Source organism: Sturnira hondurensis, unplaced genomic scaffold, assembly GCF_014824575.4.
Source record: "Sturnira hondurensis isolate 20B ecotype Veracruz unplaced genomic scaffold, ASM1482457v3 Scaffold0008640, whole genome shotgun sequence".
Classification (NCBI taxonomy): Eukaryota; Metazoa; Chordata; class Mammalia; order Chiroptera; family Phyllostomidae; genus Sturnira; species Sturnira hondurensis.
In genome coordinates, this window is record NW_028081271.1 from 9,760,756 (window position 1) to 9,765,479 (window position 4,724).

Here is a 4,724-nt window from a genome sequence, read left to right on the forward strand (position 1 = left end):
AATAGAAAATACCAATGAAAAGCAAAGAGAATAAAGACTGCAAAAAATTAGAAGGGCTGTGAGAAAACTACAAAAGAAATAACATAATGGAAAGACCATAAGAAAAAGAAAAAAAGAGAGGAGAAATATTTGAAGTAATAATGGATGAGAATTTCCCCAAATTAATTTCAGTGAGATATCACGACACATCTATTAAAATGGCCAAAGCTTGGAACAGCGACAATACCAAATGCTGACAAGGAGGTGGAGCAACAACAGCTCTCATTCATTGCTAGCAGAAGGTAAAAATGGGACAGCCACCTTGGAAGACACTCTGGCAGTTTCTTACAAAGTTAAACATGCTCATACCATATAATCCAGTAACAAGTATTGGAGAGGATGTGAAGAAAATGGAACGCTTGTAACTATTGGTGGGTAGCCACTACGGAAAACACTCTGGAGATTTCTCAAAAATTAAGAATAGAACTGTCATATGATCTGGCTATTCCACTTCTGGGTATTTATCTGAAGAAGACAAAAATGCTAATTTTAGAATTGTGCACTTGAAAGCTATATAATTTTATTAACCAATGTCACCCCAATACATTTCATGAAAACACTAATTTGAAAAATATAAGCACCCCTCAGGTTATAGCAGCATTGTTTACAATAGCCATGATTTAGAAACCACCTGAGTGTCCACTGATGAGTAAATAGAGGAAGAAGAAGTGGTATTTGTATACATTGGATATTACTGTCATAAAAAGATGAAATCTTGCCATTTGAGACAACAGGGATGTACCTTGAGGGTATTGTGCTAAGTGGACTAAGTCAGATGGAGAAAGACAAATGCTGTATGATTTCACCCATGTGGAGTATAAAAAATGGACAACAACAAACAAAAACAAAAAAGTGGACTCTAGGATGCACATGACAGGTTGGTGGTTACCCGATGAGTTGGGGAGGGGAGGAGGGGAAACTGAACAGAGGAGGGCAGCTGTATGGGATGCATAGAAACCAGAACTTTCGTGACGAGTCCTCTGCAATATAGATGGATGTGGAATCATAACATTGTATCCCTAAAGCTTATATCATGTAATAAACCAATGTGACCCCAGTAAAACAGAACACACACACACAAAAGGGAAATTAAAAAATTATAGTCTTCATATCACCAGATTACTTAGCATTACAGGTAGTTAAAATGAGTATCATCGTGTTTGTAAAGGGCAGTGACTAGAGCTGTGAATTACATTTAATATGTGGATAACTCTTTCCTTATCATCTCCCACATGCAGTATGTCTAGTTTTTCCTCACTGTGCATAGCTTACACCCAGAAGCAACAATGTAGTCATGATTTATAATGTTGTTTCTGCTGTATGGAGGTAAGAAAATCAATGTGATGTAAAATTTATCATTATTAATATAACCTAGAAATAACATATGCATCTATATATTTAATGCTGTTATTCATGATCAAACTACTTTTGTGCTGCCTTACGGACCTTTATAATTGATGAATTTTAAATTGCGAGTAAAAATGAAAATATAGATCTTTGGGTACTGCAATGGCACTTCAGAGTAAAAATAAATAAGCATGGAAGTTGTAGAAATAAAGTCTTGTACTTAATCATTTTGGCTTTAAAGTATGTCAGAGAACATTTGTCTTGAAAAGGACATGTCCCCCGCTGGAACTGTATCACTACCTTGTATCTGAATGTAATGGGACGTACACTTCTTCATGGGAGTGTACCCCACTCTGTAGGTTCTGCAGAGAATGCGCTGCCTGTGCTACATTGGGGATGATGGTCTGAGAATACATTTTGTTTACCATCAACAATCTTGAACTTGTTAAGTGACAAGGTGAACTTGGGCTGTTCTCTTCTTCCCCGGGGATCTCCATCGGCTAAAGCCCTGACTTATAACTGTTTGATATAAAACTGGTCGCTGTTCAGTTTTGGGTAAAGACGCATGGAGATGCAGATTCAGAAAAAGCCCCTCCCCCCCACTCTGCTGAAGAGTCACTGCAAGCCTCTGCTACTTAGTTATTCTAAAACTTCCTAACTTCACTGTCTCTGGTTATGTTTTGCTTGCTTGTAAAAAACATTTCAGTAAACTGCCACTGACTACAGTAAATGATCGTCTTAGGTTACTTCTACAAACAATAAGCACCATTCATTCTTTAGAAATGCTGAGCAATAAGATAATTGCTGTAGTTGTATAGAGACCAGCGTCCTTGAAGCTTTTAACAGAGCATTTCATCCTTCCTGTTAGCAAAGGGAATGTGAATGTGTCTGAAAATTGTGGCTGCTCAGTAAATATAACAGATATGTTTTTGCTAGAGCACAACATTTTGGTGGCTACAATCGGTGGAGTAATGGTGTCTAAATCTTGATACGAGGTATTACTAGAACTTAATGAAATAGACAAGCTAATTCTTTCAGATTTCCACAAACAAATGCATGGCTGGGAACATTCTAACTTCTTTTGGTAAATTTTATTATTTCTCTTTCTTTCAGATGTTAGTCAGAAAATAGCTCGTAGAGTGGGAAGAGAACGTAAGTAAAGACAGTAGGCAAACATGGTCCTAAGAGAGAGAAATAATTAGCACAACCGACAAGAGTTTAAGTTGTCACAGGAGCACAAAGAAGCGGAAAGTTCACTGACAGAATTAACTAAGGAACTTAGAACCAATCAACACATCTGCACACAGGCACACGCTCACACACATGGGCGGGCAAAGGGCAAAGGGCAAAGGTTTTTATAACTGCTGTATCTTCAGTGCCACAGTGCTGATGTTAGACCAAGTTGCTTTCTGGGATTCTATGTCTGCATTTATGTAGTCAAATGCTTAAATGAATTTTAAAAATATCAGAAATTCTAGGATTGAGACTGAGACCTCCCTTTGTTTCAATAGGCAAAAGCAAAGTGAAAGCCAATAAATAAAACAAAAATGCCGCATTTTAATACAAGATGCAAATTTTTCCACATTTATTATTTATGAAATCAGGATGCATCTTGGAATCACTGGTGTGTTGTATACGAATTGCCAGTGTTTAAAAAAAAATTGTTGGTGGACTATCAGAAATGAGTGTATCTTATAACTGATAAGGTCTTAGAAGCAATGAAATAGGGAATTTTGGTGGTGTGCAATATTTCTTTGGTTTGCGATTTATTAAATTTTTTACTTCTTTGCTGTGGCCGCTGGTGTAGTTTCCTGGTGATTTACTTCAGTTTGAGTATTCAGAGTTTGTGGGTGAACACTTTAACCCCATAAGTGCATAGCCATCTCACTCACTGTGTGGTTCCCAGAGCCTCAGAAGACAAAAACCTTTCTCTAGGCTCTCTAGTAGATGTGAACTAGTCGTTTTCAGGAAAATTATGTTTAAGATGTTTAGGTTGTATTGCCAAATTAAAAAATCACCAACTTTATCGCTTCTCAGCCTTTTGGCTAAGATCAAGTGTAGTATCTCTTCTTATCCATTTAAAAAATCACCAACTTTAATACAGTGGACTTAAGTTTACTTCAAGGTCACCTTTATATCTTCACGTGTCCTGTATATACAATTCTCTTATTTTGAGCTTATTTAGATTCCAGGTATGCCTTGATTCTAAAAAGGTAAGGAAAGGATGCCTGATTGGAAGGGGCACTGAAAATCTGAAAGCAAAAAGAAAGTCTAGGAAGAAGCTAATCATACAGACACGGTAGAAAGTTGTGCATTTGATGAAAATTTTCTAAGAGATGACATTATTTCAGACACAGCTTTTAATATGTTCTTTTTTGGGTGTACATATCACATTTTATAGAAAATCTATGCATTTATAGTACAAGGTAATTACATAACTAACAATTGGCAGTCAGCAGGTGGTCTCCATTATTAGTTTTTAAAGGACGGCTGCCCATTCTGCTATTCAAAAATCATTCATTTTTTTCCTCTGCCTTTTTTCTCTAAGGTGATAGAAAATGATCAGAACTCAAAGGGCAATTTGATTCCTTTCTCAAGCAGTTACAATTTACCTAAACACTCAGATTGAGCCCTAATTGTATACATTTTGCATTCTACTTTCAAGTTTTCCTCTTTTGTTAAACTGCTTTGTGCTTCTTCCAGTGGTGGATGCCTCAGGAAGTTCTTCCTGATCTGAACTTGAATTCTGGCTCCATATAAATAAGACATCTCTTCCATGATCACAATGGAACACTGTACTAGCAATAAAGTATTCCTGGTTTTACAAGTTTCAGGCTATGGTGATAGCTAGTATTAGTGTGTCGTGGTAGAGATCTCAGTGTTTTGGATGCCTTGTGTCGTTAAACCTGACACAAATCAGTGTGATTGGCATGGCCAGCAGATGAAATAGACGGTGAGGGAAACACGACTGACCCATAGTAAGTAATGCAGTTAGGAAGTGGCACAGCTGTGACTCAAAAACAGTTCTCATTTCTGATCTCACGTTATCATTATACTACCTACTTCTCATGTCCCCGAAATGGGATGACTTATTTAAAAATACATTTTAAATGTAATTTGATTAAACAACACACACACCCTGAGGACTCTATAATGATAGTGTTTTAACCTTTATTTTAGCAGTGTTAGAGTGGAGAGAATCTCAGTGGCTTTGGATGGTGTGTCTGGGACTGAAGTTATAAAGTGCATCTAATACCAAATGACTTCCATAATTTTTGAGAAATAGAATAACTCTTCAGGGTGCTCCTGGAAATAGTCCAAAAACTATTTTAGTTCTA

At 36.9% G+C, this 4,724-nt stretch overlaps 1 pseudogene; it reads left to right on the forward strand.

Annotated features, from left to right (window-relative positions):
- Nucleotides 1–3,411: 3,411 nt before the first annotated feature.
- Nucleotides 3,412–3,521, forward strand: LOC118993245 (uncharacterized; annotated as a pseudogene).
- The last annotated feature ends 1,203 nt before the right edge of the window (nt 3,522–4,724 follow it).